The sequence below is a fragment of the Apis florea genome, unplaced genomic scaffold (assembly GCF_048593485.1).
Source record: "Apis florea isolate Af1SG1 unplaced genomic scaffold, ASM4859348v1 contig_2748_pilon, whole genome shotgun sequence".
NCBI classification, from domain to species: Eukaryota; Metazoa; Arthropoda; class Insecta; order Hymenoptera; family Apidae; genus Apis; species Apis florea.
The window spans coordinates 58,753-77,790 of NW_028256636.1; the positions used below are offsets into that span (position 1 = coordinate 58,753).

Consider the following 19,038-nt stretch of genomic DNA (forward strand, 5'->3'; position numbering starts at 1 on the left):
TTCTCGTCTCTATCTTTGCTACGATTTAACATTAAGCTTGACGATCGAATTTCGATGAGAAATGGTGCTTTTTAGTTTTCATAGTTGAAATATGTTTTAAAGCTCGAGTGTATTTTTGCTAGAATTTGGTTTCCATCATTTGAGATATCATTGATATTGGTTTAATTTTTATCATTTTTATCATTTTATTATGAAATATATATACGCCAATAGATGATTACTTACTATAATAAGATATAAACAATGGATGTTACGTTTCCATATCCTATTAATATTAGGACAGTTTATGGAAAGGAAATATTTTGACACTTTAGCGTATCATTTTTGTTTGATAACACTTTGTTCAAATTTTTTAACATGCTTGAAATAATGTTATCAATATTTTTTTTAAAACACATTTTATAAATAAATTATTTTTGGAGAAATTGTTAAAAATGCATTTACGAATTACAATTACTGGTTCATATTATATGGATATTTATAATTAAATATCCTTTTGTGCGCTAGATAATTGTAAATTATTACGTCTATATGGGAAAAAATTTTAAAATTTGTCAACGAAAATCAACGACAGCGAATCATATACAGGTCGCATGGTAAACAAAATTCAAAAATGCAGATTACCACATGGCACCATGTGACAATGTTGCGTCAATCCATAACGCGAAAAATTCCTATTTCAAAACTGTCAGATGCTTCCTATCCATCTCTACATTTTGAAACGTATGTCTCCAAGAATATCCGTAATAATAAAAAATTTCAATTTTTAATATTAATAGCATCTATCTCTTTCCAAAATTCCCATTCTTTTTTCCTCTCCCCATTTACAAAGCCAGTAATCAAATTTTGAACGCAATCAAGTTACATTAATAACTTTACAAAGCCATTTCTCAATCCCATCGAAACTTCTCTTTCATCGAATGAACGTAATTCCATTAGCCATATCTGTGGAAACGTGAGACCTCTTGATATTCGGATGTATATTAATAACATTGTCGTTCCATTTTCCAAGATGGACGTCAACGCGCAGGATAGTCGGCCATTACGACGTACCCCGTGACCGAAAGCCTCGATAAACATTTATCGAGCCTATAATATTGACGTATAGAAAAAAAATCAACGAGCGTAATCCTCCACGTTATTTGATCAAAAGATGATGCCTTGTTGCTCGTGCATGCACGTTACGCGACTTGAAAGACAATTTTTTGTCCCCTCGGATATATCATTATGTCCTTGACATGTGTGCCGTATCCATCGATAAAGTAGAAAATAAAAGGCGGAGAGCCGGGGTCCGCGAATTTCGACTTATCATCGATCATGCCTCGGGAACGAGTCGTAAGCCCCTATCTAGTATGCCTCCACGTAAGAAAAGTTTATCGTGGAACAAGGATCGCCCACGGCACTGTGGTCAACCACGAAGAATAGACGATGGCAAAAGAGACGATCGCCACGGTGTACAAGTACATAAGTTCCTCCATATTTTCGGTACATAGGCAACGTCCGATTCTAACCTGGTCGGTAAAACCGATGGGGAAAGGAAGCGGTTCCCGACGATATATGGCGCGGTCGGTAACGATAAGGGATTGAGCATAATAGCAGCCCGCTTCCCCGGGAACATAGTTAACCGGCTCCATGAAAAATACTAATGGGACATGGGGTCAGTCGGCTCGGTGGATGTAAATTTCGCGGTTGGATGGTGAGAGGGCAGAGGAGATAAGAGTGCAGCCACGTGGATTTTGGACTTGTAATATTATGCGAATCGCGACGTGAACTCTCTTGGTCATCTCTGGCCATTATCCCATGTGTGTGCTTTGCGTTTTTAATCTTGGTCGATGACAAACATTTATATGGATGCTGGATACACGAGGAATCGTATGTTGAAACAATTGTTTTTACATTTATATTTGTAGCTTCTCGTTCGCTTGTAATACTTTTCGTTACGTCGAGATAGAACTGCGATAGTATTTCTTTCGAATCAATAATATTCATTCAATATTTCGATATTACTTTCTTTGATTTAGATCAGAGATCTCAATTTTACGTGTATTATTGTTGATTCGTGTAATTTTCAAAATATCGATATTGCATTTTACGTACAACTTCAAAATTATAGCAATAAATATCCATGTTCTGAAAATTATATGAATTTACAATTTCTAATTTGTATTATTAATTGTCAACATAATGCAAGCTGTTCGATTGCTTAAGTAATGAGATTTCGAAAATACGATACGAGAACTGTAATCCTTGATTAAAACAATGTATTCGTAATTAATAATCGTGATTTTTAATCAATCGTCAAGATATATTATTATAATTTGAAACTTGTCATTATAAAATCTGACTAGTAGAGTAGTAACTCAATCTATCTAATTTCTTGAACAGTAAAATCAAATACACGATTGCTTTCTCTCAGCGAGCATTATATCAGAGCAGGTAATTCTAGTTGACAGGCAATGTTTGATAAAGATATCGAGAAGCGATGGAACGAAGAAACAGGAAGCAGAAATGCGAAACGTCCCTGTAAGGGACAGGCGACCCTTGCAAAGACGGACGGGCGAAATCTCCGGGATCGTGGCGAATTAATGAAATGCAAATTGCGTTTAAACGTGAATGCCTCTTCGTGCTTTCGTCACGTTCGCTTTGGTAGCTGGTACAATCAAAGGTCGGTGCTAGAATTTAATTAGCTTTATCCACAGACAGAGATTCGGGGAAACGTTCCCTCGCTCGACCTCACTCTCGAACACTGAGTTATTTCATCATTTTTTGGAAGCTGTTAATTAAAAAATCGTGGAAACAATCATTTCATTCTCCAAATATATATATATTTAGATACCTCTTTACTTCAATGTAAACGCGTATTCATATTCATTTCAATGTGATCTTTGCCTTCTGGGTATTGAGCGTTCTAGCAATCTATCGCAGTAACTTGAACTAATTTGAATAATTTTGGTTACCATATTGGACGTGGTTATTTTTGTCTTCTGAGATGTTAAGTGTTTTAGTTAGAATTCAGTATATTGCTCGATTTAAGTTGAATAATTATTATCATACTGGATATAATAATTTTTATCTTCTGGATATTGCGCTAGAATTTAATGTATTATAACTCAATAATTTAATAATTTGGGTCACTATATTTTTTCTAACGTGATTAATTCAAGATTTATCCAATATGATAATAATTAAAATTATTCAACTTAAATCGAGCAATATATTGAATTCTAACTAAAACATTTACTTAATAAAATTTGCAATAATAAATTATTGTGAAAACAAAATCAATAATTATTTCTATAAAGCTTACATTAATAGTAGAAACGTAATAAATAAAATTAAACTTTAAACTATGCAACAGAGATCAACAGAATTTTTTAAAAGATTTTTAGAAGCCATTAATTCTAAACTTTTTTTTATTATTATTTAATTTTTACTATGAATAATATAATTATTAAAATTTATTGATTAGAAAAATGTATGTTTCCCAAAAATAATATATCTATTTGAAAAATAGTCTATTTTGAATCTCTTATAATTTTATCAGGTATATTATCAGAATAGAATTTCATCTTCGAAAGTACGAGTTGCAAAAAAAAAAAAAATTCTAATAAAAAATTGGATAAATAACTTGAACATCGCATAGTTTTAATTAATTAAAATACGAAACACAACATCAAGTTCCAATCCAATGATTTCCATCGGGTTAGTAACTCATCATAAGAGCGTGACGCGACGCAATTTTTGAAAAATTCGAAATTATTACACTCGTATTGCAATACTCGATTACTTTACATCGTATATATCATAAAGATATAGACATATTTCGTGCGTGTACTACATCTTGCATGCGATTCGCCTGAAACGCAATACCGATATCTTCATATATTTATACTTTTGAAAGTTACCGAGTACTCCGAGGAGTATATACTGGATTAAGCACTTAAGACGATCACCTTGTACATAAGACCCAAGTTATGCCCGGTACACTAACGAGCTAATACAGTTGAAATAAATCTGGCTTTTCGCGAAGAGGCACGTTAAATGTGTAAGTTAAGATTTGTGGAGTGGATAAGCAGTTGGACGAGTTTAGTTTATGAGTCTTGTTGCAGTTTATTCTGGAAGAAAGGAAATTAAATGAGGTTTTCGACACAAACTTTACGAGTTTTAAATTGCAACTTTTAGTTAACGTTCTTGTAAACAATATGACTATATATGTAAAGAATCAGTGCAATATAAAGGGATGGATATATATTGATTGTATACTAACTGTATTCAAATTCAGGAAAGAATAATTTTAAATCAATGAGACACTTCTTTCTTTTTTGGAATCATTTGGAAATTTATTATCGACAGTATTTTAAATCTTTAATTTGTAATTTCTATATTTAAACGAATAAAATTTAATCTAATTAGGTTCGTTTAATGACGTCATATACTTTTAAAAATATTTTCCTAATATTGTATTGGATTCGTCATTTTAATTTTTCAATATGTACTTTTCTATCATTGTACATTTTGAAATTATAAATTATTTACAAACTTATTTTCTCCTAATAGCGAAAATAATTCAAATATTTATTACGTAATACAAAAATTTGACGATCGATTCATCATTATTATATTATTTTTATCAATAATAAAGATAGCTATATTAAATGATCCCTTTTTACGTAATTCAATTTTCTAGGGATTTTTTAGAGTCATTCTCTTTTTTGCCACAATATAATCGCATAATATGCCGCTTGTTGACTGTCTTAAAAATTAATTCCAAACGTAGGCCATCGAGTTGCAACTCAGTGCGGCAACAATTTAGCGTTAATTAACCAATAATTTAAGCGGGCCGATAAATAGCTCGACGGATCATTATGCGGAACTCAATATAACGTGGAATAAGTTTGATCGAGCAAATAAAAGTACGTGACACACGGTTGATAAACGAACGGGCGTATTTTACCTGAAGCGTGCTTTGGCAAACAGTCGATAATGCAAAATTTGGCCTAATTAGGTTAATGGATAATGGGAAAACTTGGCTCTCTCGTTGACGGTTTATTGTTGGATATCGGCTTTACGAAACTCAGGACAACAGGTACAGCTTATTCGAACTTTAACCACAGATATTTCCGCTCCTCTTCGTTTTTGTCGTATAATTTATCGTTAACCATCGATTTTATCGTTCGATCGAAGAAAACTTAGATAAGCTGAATATTCTAATTTTTTTTTTTTTTTCTTTGAAGATTTGTAAAAGAAACATTACGTAGGAATTTCACAATATGCACCTCACAAATTTCACAAGAAAATTTCGATAAATCGAAAATTACGATTTCTGCAGATTTCTATACGAACTTTGTAGATTTGTAGGAAATTTAGGAAAAGTATTGGAGACTTTAAGAAAACGATTCACAGGAAGATATAAGTACTTTGAAAATTTCGATTCTTTTGGAACTTTGCAGAAATCTATAATACTTTTCTTGCGTCCAAGTTCTCGAGGGAACTTAAGAAATTTCGATTTTCTTAAAACTTTACTTAGGTTAAATTCAAAATTGCAAAGTCAGAATTTCGGGGATATTAAAATTCCCTCGAGAACTTGAATACAAAAAAAGTATTACCAGCTCTCTACAAAATCTACAAAGTTTCGGCAGACAATATTTTTAAAGTACCAAAGTTTCTTTGGTATTGTGAATCACAATATTTTTCTCGAGGTTCAAAGCTGCATGTGCTTTCAAAAAAATCGAACATAAATATTTTCCCGCGAATCACACATCTCTCTGCACATCAGTAAAAGTATCGAAAAAAAAAAAAAAAAAAAAAATTGAAAATTTCGAGGTATTGAAGTTTGACCGTAATTGGTATTAATCGTGCTAACCATTCGAACGTTCGCATATCACCAATTATTTCCGATATTCTCGATGAACGATCGCATGCTACGTTGATGTAAACGAGACTCGAATGGTATCCGCCGATAATTGGTTTCACGCTTGAAGTCGTGCACCGAAATCTCGTTTCTCTACATAATGCATTATCTAGACCTGGGGAGATTTCTTTTCTCTCCCTTGGAAGAGAGAGATATCTGTGAACCACTTCGCTCCATTTGAAGAAATTGAAGAGCTTAGTTTCCAATCGTCTTAAATTCAACAAGTACGAATGAAAGAGGGTCATATGATTTTCTGTACGATTGTAGTTATGGTTTCTTACATATCTGGGATTAAAGAAGGATAGAAGCTGGAGATTCGAATGGATGGGAAAGTTCGAGAGATGGAAAATGGAATTGTGATGTGATGTCATTATTTTGAGTTATCTTGTTCCAATGTATGGTTTGAAGTTAACATTAATAGAGGAATTAATAAATTAGGAGAATATTATAAATATGTATAAAAAAAGTGTCTGTTTAATTCCATTCGTGTGCCAAATTTATGGTATCATATTTAGTTTCATTAAAAAAGTAGTAGATTGTTTAAAGGTTTTAAAATAATTTCCTTTCACAGAAGATAATGGTATCTTTATAATTTTTAAAATGGAATATTAATATAATAATTGTTATTGGTGTAACAATATTGTTAATGTATAATATTAATTTATGATTATTGTTTATTATATTGAACAGAATTATATTGATTAATCAATATTTCTCGATAATAATGATGGATAGCCTTCATTTTATGAAATAAAATTAATAAGATATCATATCGAACTGCATGATCATTTTATAATATTTATGTCGTAGATAGTATTCGAAACATTATTTATATTTTTTATATAGACAATCATTTACATTGAGGGATTGAAATCAATTTTAAAAGGCATTGAAAACATATTTTTTAGAATATTTAGGAAATTAAAGAATATAGAAAAATATTTTTTACTTCAATGTAAATTGCATATTATTTTTAATATGCAAACTATTATTAGTATGATTATTATATGTTAAAAACTAGTTAGGTGGATAATTTGCATTTTCACTATTGTGAAAAAAAAAAAAATACAAACACGAAGAAGAATTTATAAACAAAATTTACATTTTTTTCATTTTCAATATGAAATCTTTTTTATTTGTTACAAAATGCATTATCTACATTTTCCTTTAACGAATAAATATTAAAAAAAAAAAAAAAAAAGAAAAACTCGTCGAATACGCAATTCTATCAAAAAAATAACAAAAAAACCAAAACCAATATCAAACAAAACCGATTTTTAACACCAGAATAAACGCCACTAGTCTAGTTTTCCATCTCACGAAACTTAAATTAAATACCACCACACGAACCACACGAAACAAGAATCAATTTTCCCCCTGTTTAGGTCACCTTTGGCCAAAATTACACGGTCAAAGGTGAGGCGTGGACGTATCTGTACGTCATTTTACTCGTGTATCGGTAACGCTCACTGAACGGTATTCATCGTGTTTCAAATCTAGGGAGACGTTCCAGTGGTGGTCACCGCTCAGAGAGAGAAAGAGGGCAAGAGATCGGTGAGAAAAGGGTTCTCTCTGTTCATGCTCGAACAACTTTCAATCCCTGTAATTCTAAAATAGCGACACTTGTGCCGAGGGCACTGGCACGTATTAATAAGGGCCAAGCTATGTGTACAGATTCGTTTATGGCGAAAAAGGGTTCCCCGGTGTTGAAGGGATAGGAAGAAGTTGGACGGTTATTGTGATTTTCTCGCCAGCTGCCAGTATCCCGATATGCACTGTGTTAACAACATAATACGCCACGCCACCGCTCCTACCATCCACATCTAACATATCCTGCCGCGCCCTTATCATTCTCTTCTCCCTCACTTTTCCACGTCAATCCCTCGACCGACGTTTCACTACGGGCGGATACAACGCCATCTTCCTTCACGGTATGATGTAATTCACATCTTTCGACCGCCATGAAATATTTAAGAGTTCATTCCCTGTTCTTTTCGTGGCTGTACGGGTTAAGCTGAGAGATTCTTGAGAAAAAATACGGTATAGAGTGAATTTTTTATATTATGAATGATTTTATTAATGATGGAATATTGTTCGTATTTTCGTATATTAATAGAGGAATAATTCGGATTGTTTATAATATTGGATATTTTGCAGTAAATTTTATTTCATAGTGCATGCTCACACATTGATAAATATGAATAATAACTACATACTATCCCGTGAGTTTGTCGATATAAACTATAAGTATTTATTGGTTTATCGATTTCGGCATATCGATATTAAAGTTAGCGGATAGGCGCTTTTATAATCGATTTTTCATTTTTATTTCAATTTTAAAAAACTTTTGGAAGGAAATCTCCATAAAATTTCAATCAAAATTCTTTCTTTCAAAAGAATGTTTTTAAATATATTGCAATGGCCAAGAGATAATCTAACATTATAGAATATAATAATCCGTTATAAGAATACTCGTTTCCAGTTTTTTTTTTATATAACAGGTTTGAAAGTATCGTTCTCGAATATATATCTTAGAAAAGAAATATATATATATATCCAACAAAGTGAATAATTTCACTGAGATACTGCGTTACTCTATTCCTAAGATATCTGTGCAGATATTATAAGTGATAAAGTTGAAGAAACCATTCCATGTACGTTTATCACATGATATTTAGTAGTGGATTATTTTCTTAATACTTCATTATTATTTTTTTTTTTTCTTTTTCCAAATGACTATCATGTAATACTTATTATATGGTCAACCAGTTAACTAGTTCATATACTACAAAAATAGTTGATCGGTATTTATCGACGACGGAAGGTAATGGAGGAAAAATTTATTATGCGGGATCGATAGAATTCGCTTGGAACACTTTTCTTCCACGTCATCGTATATCGTCATCATGCCTGTCGTTGGTGCTCAGTATCTATACCTTCATAAAGTATACAGGCGAGGGCAGGTAAATGGAAAAAGGTTTATCGATAAATCAAATTAAATTTACGCGTAACTCTGCCCTCTAAATTTTAAGCGAAGCGTTGAATAACCACTTCACCTTTAAATTTCTCTGACAATGGATATTCGATCAATTTGACTGTATCATGATTTCAATTTACTTTCTGAATACTCTCGATGTATTCATAAATTGAATTTTATCAAACGGGTACAGAATAGTAGTGTATTTATGAAGATAAATACTGTTATTTCAAGCGTTATTTTAATATGAATTTATTTTAAACTGAAATATATCCCGTATTATTTTAATAGAATTATATTTACGTATTAATGAAACGTGAAAGGGAATTATTTGTAATTGATAAGATGTCGCATCTGACTTTAAATTATATTTTTAATTTTCTCTTAGTATATATATATATATATATATATATATATATATATATATATATATATATATATATATATATATGTTCTTTTAGAGTTTTCTTGCTTTATTTTATTCCATATTGATAATTTATTTATTAATAATAAATCGTAAATATTTCATTATATTAGTTTAAAAACAGTATAAAATATTTTACAATTATTAAAATAAATTAGCTACTGAAATAAAATAGGTAGAAATTATTTATTAAGACAATTTCTGCTTATTTGTATTATTATTTCGTTCATTGTAAAGTATTTTTTTATTTCGATATAACAAAAATAATGATAAAATTGTCTAACTATTATGAATCGTTGGACTCATTAAAACTTATTACAATCATATGTTTTTATTGATGGAGGAAAATGTTTATATCAATTTAACATATCATGCGAATATTATTTTCCCAATTATATAGTTGCATAATATTTCGTTATTTAACCAAGAATACGTATCACTTTTATAGAAAAGTGACAATTAAAAAAGATATATTTTCCAGAAAATCGTTCGACAATTTTTTATTCAATCATTTTATAATGAAAATATTTTTCTCGCAATTTTCCTATTTATCATATTTCTTTACGTACATTATATTTTACTTTTCCAATTTCTTTTCAATTCCAATGTTCCCCAACAAAGCAAAACTTCGAATTTTCCTTGTAATTTTCGTCTAATCATTAACAGACGACATTTCTGTTCTTCAACTATTTATTCTTTCTAATTTAAATTCTGTTTCCTCTCGAAATTATCTATCCGAAAGTTTAACGAATTTCTTCGTTTATTCTTCTCAAAAATGGCCACAGGCAGAACGATTCGGTAACGCGAATTTCAAGCAAGCAACAAGGAATTATTTCCTCTCCGGATTACGATCTCGTGTTACCCAGGTGGTAGAATGCGAAGAAGCAAGCGTTTCGCCACGCTTTTCCCTACGATTCCCTTTCCTTTCCTATTCTTATTCGCGCTTTCTTCTGGGATTAACCAGAAAGATGCACGGACCAATCTCCTTGATCCTCCTGGAAAGAACAAGAAAAAGAAAAAAGGAAAGGAAAGAGGAAGAAGAAGAAGAAGAAGAGGAAGAAATGGCAAAGTCTTATTCACGGCACTTCGAAATGGGAGCCTGCTTCTTAAATATGCCCCGCCAATCGAATCGGTCGCCAGCTACGCGTATATTGATTTACCAGCGCGGCACGGCGTAAATATTCATGGTGGCTATTGGAAAAATCGGCACCGAGCTTCCAAGCTTTGGACGTCCGAGCGGAGAAAGCAAACCCTCCGAGCGTTTGGATTCCTTGTTTCCCCTCGGGTGGTAATTGCAATTTCAAATGCGTTAACAACTAATTCTTTGCTTTCGTAGAAAACGTCCCCTCTGTTTTCCGCGTTTCGAGCGTATTGTTCCCTGTTTCGATAAATAAATTAATTGCTGATGCGTCGTTTTTTTTGTTCGGGAGAGGAACGATGGGCTTGTTAGTTAGATAGGGGTGTAATTTGATACGTGTTTGATAATTTAGAAAATTCGGGTGGAAGAGATGAGATTGAGTCGAGCTTCGTGATGTTTTTCTGGTTTAATCAGCATAAATCTTTCTCGATGATTTGGATAATGGTTTTTTTTATTACATTTAAAATTTTAAATGTAAAAAAATATAAAATATTCAAAGTATATATTACGATATTTGAAATAGACTTCTATTTGCGTAAACATCCATTTTCTAATAGAGATAATAAGAAATGAATTTAGACGATAAGAAAAAAGAATGTAATTAGGATTATAGTATAATCAAATGTGGAAGGAATGGATTAAATATGTTTAAACAATAATTTGTTTGAAATCTCAGATAATTTAATATGATAAAATATAAAATGTAAAATCTAATATGATAATACTTTAAGTATTAAATATTATAATTCAATTCTTTATGATTGATTATTTTCATTTTTAAAATAATAAAATAAAAAGATAATAATAATGAAATTTAAATCAATCGTGATTTTTCTCTATCTTTTCTTTTTAAATTAATATTATATTTCGATCAATAACTAAAGCCTCTTCGTGAAACATTTTACTTATAAATGAAACACTCAAATTGTATTTGAATCTTAATTCTATAAATATTATCAATGTTATATTATTGTGAAAATAGCAGGAATAATAATAGATTTTTTTTTTTTAATCTCGTAATTAAGCCAAGCTTAGTCTCATTGAAACGATTAAAAACGATCTATTCCAAAAAGGCTTTTAAGTAACTTTTGTCTTTCATATCCTTTACATTTTAGCGGAACAAAAGTCTATTTGCTTTTTATCTGAAACCAGAAAGATTAAACCCCTTCTCGCTATAATATATCAAAGTGCACCGATTCTTTCGCATTTCTCTCTTTCATAAAATTCTAAAACCGCGACAATCATAAAGCAGTATCCCTTTGATTGTCTACCATGCTACTATACTTTGCCTACTAATTAATAGTTAATCTTCACTGTGATTGATATATGCCGTTGATTTATTTCTTGAATCAAAACGCTATTTTATCTTCATATTTTTAACATTTTCCAATTTTCAAATTTTCCAAACTCCACTCCCTTTAATTTCCAAATCTATTCTCAAAATCAAATTAAAAAATAAAGAAGGATATTTCACATTTTCATTCTTCCTTCCCCCTTCCTTCTCCATCTCAAACTTTAATCGAGGCTTAGCTAGCAGCAAGGGAGAAAGAACCGACATATCTGGAATCCAGAAGATTCGCTAATACATATTCTCCTGTTCCGCGAACGAGGCGTATCGTTATGCAGCCGCGACTCGAAAATCGATGTTGGTTAAAAGGAAATGCATCGACTCGCCCACGATATTTTCTTGCGTCGAGGCGGCATTATCGTTGAAAACTACTTCGACAATCCGCCGCTCTTATGGCGGACCCCAGCCACGATAAACCCGCGGCGCTTTTTCATCCATCCCTCCCTCCCTCCAAACTCCTTTCTTTTATCCCGTGAAAATGTGTCTTCTTTCCTCCTCCTTCCACCGATCACCGGAATCACCCACTTTCCGGTCGCGCGATCGCGATGTAACCGTAGGCAGTTGACTACGTGTAAACCGCGCTTTATATGGGTAGATCTGTCGGTATCTGGTGTCCACCAGAAAGAAAAGAACGATCTGTTGCTCGCGCCGCTGATTTATCGGCCGAGCGGAGCCGAGCGATTTTCTTTAATGCCACCACGTACACCCCTCCGCCTTTCTTGTTACACGGGTATCCGGTTGATCGCCGATTGATCGCCTCGAATTGAGGATATACCGTCCATGGTGGATGAAACACGCGATCCAATGAAATGCTGACTATAAAATTGTCGGCCTTGGAGCCTTGGACGCGCGTGTCATGACGACGGCTAGGCTACGATCGTATTAAGGTGTCCTCCGTATATACGTGTGGAATGGCTTTGTTGGCGGGGAGGGGGAGAATAGGGATCCTGCTGGATAAATGGAATATGTTTCGTTTTGGTTGTTTATGTGCGCTCAGCCGATGTCGTTCCGTCATATAAAGTATATTTATATTTGAGAAAAATGAAATTTTATTCAGGGTGAAAACTTGATTCGAGTCTAGTTATTTTGAATGTTTTTCCGCGAACACTGTTTTATGGTATCAAAGTATGAATCGTTTTTTTTTTTTTTATACGTGGATAGAATCTGATGTGTAAATTAAATTTGAAAATAGATTTTTGCTTTTTGTATTAAAAATCAAATATGAGAAATATGTATCTGTAAAAATATATAGATTTGATGGTATTAATATTATTACGAAGAACAAGATAATATAAATGTAAATATTTTTAAAAATATTTACGGATTTCGTGTACGCATATTTTTAAATTGATTTAAGGAATAGCTTCGTATTATTTACATATATGTGTACGTATGTTTAAAAATTCGTCGTGCAATTATTAGAATACGAATTTACAAAAATACGTATGTACGATCGAATGAGTTACGTATATTCTAAAATATTCGATATTTCAATATTTAATATTTTTCTTCCAGTAGAATTGGAGAATAGTGGCATATTAACGATCGACATCAATTTCCTGCCGTATAGTGGAACTATACCCTTCAAGTATTGATTTTTACGAGAGTCGATTCAGACTTTTTATTAAACTTGTCAACTAGAATGACGACCAGTTCAAAGAGCCAGTTTATTTGCTTTTCACTTTTACTACGATGATATTGTATCTTTTAATTTCTTCACTTATAAATTCTTGTCTTTATTTTTATATTATCATTTTTCTTAAATTAATCAATTTTCTTAACACTTGCATCACTAATATATATTTAATAGTAGATTAAAACGTCAACATTTCTAAAATTCATTATCTATCATTAGCAAAAAGTATTATATCATAACTTTTCACAAAGATTTAACAAGACTCGATAAGTAACTTTCTAGTTCTTTCACGAGAAAATTTTCTTCTCTCAAACTGCAAAGGATATTACAATAAAATTATTGATCAGAAATTAATTAGGTAGAAAGTTCTTTGAAAATGTCATCCATTTATAATCGAACCGTAGATACGAAGAAATTCCACTTTTTAGATCACGACGTCACTACCACTATCTTCTACTTCTACTTACTTGTATAAAAATTAGAAGAAGTTTTTGTTGCTTCAATAACCGTAAACGGGTTCTCACCGTTTTCTTGAAACTTGAAAATTCAAAGGAGCAGGTTTACTTTAACGATTCACCACCTCATTTGAAGCTTTGTTTGCCTTACTATGAACCAGGAAATTGTATCGAATAACTGCACATTGAAATTTTATCAAAAAAGCTTTAATTAATGCAAAAGATTAGATTCGATTAACGAAACATTCTTAATAAAGAAGAAATTTATAAACTACTTTACTCGTAATATGTTTATACGTAAGAAGAATTTAATTACTTTCTAACTAGCTTTTAAAAGAGAATGGAATTAGAATTAAAATTAAACAATTTCTCATCTTATTTAATGATAAGAAATTAAAACTTATCATTATTTAATAACGCGAAAAATTTTTCAAAATTGTTTTGTTCATATTATATATATATATTTTTATGAATAATTCCAAGTTGTAGAAAAATGATGAGCATGATTCAGTGAAAATGAATTGATGGCAGTTTTTAGAATGTTGAAAAGTAATATCGAAATGAAAGTTCACCAGAACATTGTAAAGTCTCTTTTGAATCATGCAATATTTGTCTGAAACAATTTTCATCGCCAAGTTTCCGTTACGTAGCCGATTCCGAATAGAATTCTAAAAGTTTCCTTTCTTCTTAGAATTGTATCATCAGATATAATCATGTTCTTGCTGTATCTCATTGAACATGAGACTGCAAAATATTAGTTTAAAATGTAAGAATTCATAATGTTATCTTACTTCGTTTAATTCTCTCTTGTTATTTATCTTATTAAAACATTATTAGACGTATGAATTTATAAACAAAGGTTTTAATTCTGAAATATTTTTAAAAAATTAACTTTTGCATTCATTGGTTTGTGAATTAAGTTTAAGAAAAATCTTTCAGTATTAAATTTTTAAAATATTAACGTAATATTTTTATATAATTTTCATTTGATGTTGCTCTATATATATATATTTTTTTTAATAATTTTCTTCGGAAGAAAAACGAATTTTTTCTTTTCACTCATCATTTTTCATAATCCGTCTTTGCATTCGTCCCGCTTTTTAAAGTATTATAAAAAAAAAAAAAAATGAGTAATTTCTTCGCTGATTGATACATTTCATCAAAAATAAAGATTAATAAATGTTGAAATTTTCGAGCAAGTTCGCGAAGCTATGAAATATGAATTCTCTAAAAATATTATATTATAGAATATATTGCAGAATAATCCAATTTCATTTATGAATTATATGCAATACTATATTTTATTTTTCAATTTTTTCTTCTCTTTCGTGACATACGTTATTCAGAAATTTTTTTTTATATTATATCTTTGCAGAAACGAGCAATTTTTTTAAATAAATCTTTCTACATTTCTTATTTATAAAATAAGATTATTTCTCTAAAAAATGAAATAACAGAGAAAAAATAAAGAAATGTTGAGGATATATATAGTTTGAACGTAACGAAACTTTTAAGAAAATTAAAAATTTTGTCACATAAGCTCACTGATTTAATTATTGTTCCTTTTATTTCACTTTCGAAATAGAATATAGTGTTCCAATAAACTCAATAAACTCTTTATTAATAATCTAATGATATTAAATAATCTATAATCATTAAAATTTGGCGTGTTCGAATAAACTGATGATGTTATCAATTCGATTATATGTCCAAGAAATACGAACAACCAACATTCAAATTCCATCGAGTTATTTTACTTTCTTAATACAAAAAAAACATCGAGTAATCGACGAGCTGAAACATTTCCTCTCCTTCCTCTGTCGAGTATACTGTCACGAGCGTTATTAAGTCGTCTTCCTCTGCCAGAATTTATTTTCTTCCACCAAGTTTTGATGACGTCGTTTTCGCCGTTTTTAAAAACAAGAATCACTTCCATATCCATTTTCGTGTCTCTTTCTTGTGATTCTTACTCCCAAATCGTTGGAAAAACGAAAACTTTTGTTTGCTTTTCTTTGCAACAAATCTCTCTGCTTGTTTCTTAATAAAACGTTCTTTTAGTTTTGTATATTATCCGATTAAATCCTCGTGTGAGTTTGTTATATATCGTTTTTTTTTTTTTATTTTTATATGATAGAAACATTTATTTATCTTTTCAGAAGTAATTCCGAGATTTATGGATTAAAATGTTTCTACCTTGTAAATAATCTTTAGAAATACCAAGAGTGATCTAGATAAACTCTACGTATTTCTAGGATATTTCTGGTGGAAATTATAATAATCGGTTCGAATATAAAATATTTACACGTAAAGAAATAATAGAAAAAAGAGAAAAGTAACTTTGATAACATTATGTATTCATTTGAATCCTGAAAGTGTTTATTATTGAACTCTTCCTGTTGAATTTATTTATTGCCAGATGAATCTAATCAATTTTCAACTTTTTTTTTATTCGATCTCGAAGAATGTGTATAATATAAATGCAATTTGAAAGAAAAATTATCACGAAAAATTATATAGGAAATGCTTCGTAGAATATAACTTTGATTTATTAAATTAATTCAGTAATCTTTTTATTGCAGAATAAATTAAAACATTAAACTTTTTCTTATCTATATTATAGTTGACAATTCCATGTTATACACAAATGGAAAACCATTACGAGGTAATCTATATTGCATAACCTTGGTTTACTCTAATCCTTTAACCGGTTTAAGCGTATTATAGAACTTCATTTATCTAAACTTCATTTATTGGAATGAAATTGTAGTTAAATTCCTATCGACTAAATCTCATTCATCCGAACTGTTATTATTTAAATGGAAATTCATTAGTGTGGAGAATTAGTGATCTTTTTATCTTCCAATAGATTTGTATAATGGAATTATGTAATTCCAATATATTTTTTTAAAAATGTTAATAAATTTTTAATCAAAGTATCATTTTAATTAGCCTAACTTTTGCCAAAGAATATGACAATAAAAAAAGGAAATACGTATTCTAAAAAAATTCTAAATATTTCTAAATTCTAATTCCAAATATTCTAAATTTTTTTTTTTTTAATTAAGTGCTTGAGAAAATTCCAATCTTTTTAATTATCTGTAATCCCTATTCGCATAATTGAAACATTTAACAATTCTAATTCTTAAAAGTCATACCTGCATCTCAGTTGACAATTCAAAATGATATTGAGAATCGAAAAAGTTGTCATTTTCATTTATTTTATATAGTTTATAGGTCGACACACAGAGTTATCTATAATTCCCTATTGTTTTATTGTATGACTCATTTCAATTAGATCACCTTGACACTCGGATTCGAATCTCCTAGACTCATCTGATTACATTCACCGATAGCCATTTGTTTTGATCCATTCCTGTGAATCACAGTGCTAATTAACCGACTGGTTTCCTACGGGATTAATCGAATAATCGGCGAACCAACTAATTAACTAACCAGTTAAACAACCAATCAACTAACCAACTAGATATTCATTTAGACGATCAATCATATTGACAGTAAATAAAAACCGATATGAAATATAACTTATTAACAGTTATAATCGATATGCTATAATATGTAATAATCGATACTAGTCTATTTTTTTATATTTGTATTATTAATTTCACGTTCTTCTTTATTATATATTTCAAAGTATCTGTAAAATAATTTCAGACAGATGTGGAGAAATGAATTTATTCAATGAAAAATAATGCAAAATTTTGAAATTTTAAAATTATTTGGATCACAGAAAATTTAATACGATCCTTAAAATTTTTCTAATCTATTATAATCATTTTGTATTATATCGTTTAAAGTGAATTTTGATATGTAAATTATTATTTTACTTTGATTAATATTAGATACAGTGATAGTGATATTGTAACTGTAGCCTTTATTATGGTAATTATTGGTGTTATAAAGCAAAATATTATTAAATTTAATCTTATAACTATAATCTTATAATCTTATCAGAAATAAATATACAAAGAATGATAGGATTAAACAGATACAGATAAAAATTTGAATTTTCTTTCTAATAATCCTAATAAAATTTATATTTTAATTTCGAATTATGCTCGTCCACAATTTTCCCCGAATTTCTAGTGTTGCTATTGCCGATGTGTAGAAAGTAGATCCCTACATAGTTGCTGAGGAAGCGAATCGTTAGTCATCTTATTTCCATAACCTGAACCAGCGTTGCCTAGAGGCTGCAAAAATGGAATGGTGGATGTGAATGTGCACAGGGCCGTATATGCAACGTGAAAAACGATCGGTTGCGTGCCACATCCATTCGCAATGAACTCATTTCGGTTCGTCTCCACCATTTCAGTGTCGTTTATGCATTTGCACTTTAATAAACGATTACCGTATAGGAGTACTGAATATGATTGTTGAAAATTGATTGATATACGTTATTATTAAAAGAAATTGAAGCAAAGATGATATTTAGAATCACTTTTATTAATTGATTATTGATGGCACGATATTAGTGTGGTCGATGAGAATAATTTGTGAGGTTTTTTTTAGTAATAATTACTATAGTTGCTTGATTTATAATGCAACAATTAAAATTATTTATATAATAGAATAGGAAAAGACACGTAATTCTTTATAATAGACTGAATAATAAATATATAATAACAAATAATTTTCAAGATGAAAGGCTTTATCGTTTCTAGGCTGCTTTAATCTATTTTGTATAAATCGTTGGTCGGATCACTCATAAAATATAATTTTAGATTGATAATAAAATAAAAGCATGTAATTTAACATATAATCTATCAATTCTGTGACTCATCAATTTGTAGAATATTATTAGTTTGTCAGGTTATCATTTAATTCCATATACACTAGCATTTTTCCTGTTGCAACGTTTGAAATCACCAGCTTGAATTCTCTACACCTACGTCTTCTGTCACGTTAACGACAGGTAACACGATACTTTTAAACAAGTTGTACCCGCAAGACGGTAATCTATTACCTCACAATCCGAAAATTGTCATATTTGCATTTACGACAGATGATAATTCGTCTTCGTAACCGGTTCCAGTTTCTATCTGGTATCTATCTATTCTCCCGTAAATGGTACGAGTTGCATAGCAATCACTCTATTCGTTGAATTACGGAGTTACTCCTTTTTTTTCACTCC

General features: G+C 30.4%; 1 protein-coding gene across 7 annotated transcripts in view; it reads left to right on the plus strand.

The window, feature by feature from the left end:
* LOC100866510 (autophagy-related protein 16) overlaps nucleotides 1-19,038 on the plus strand; it is a 163,767-nt gene that overhangs the window by 45,563 nt on the left and 99,166 nt on the right. The gene's annotated exons all lie outside the window — the stretch shown is intronic.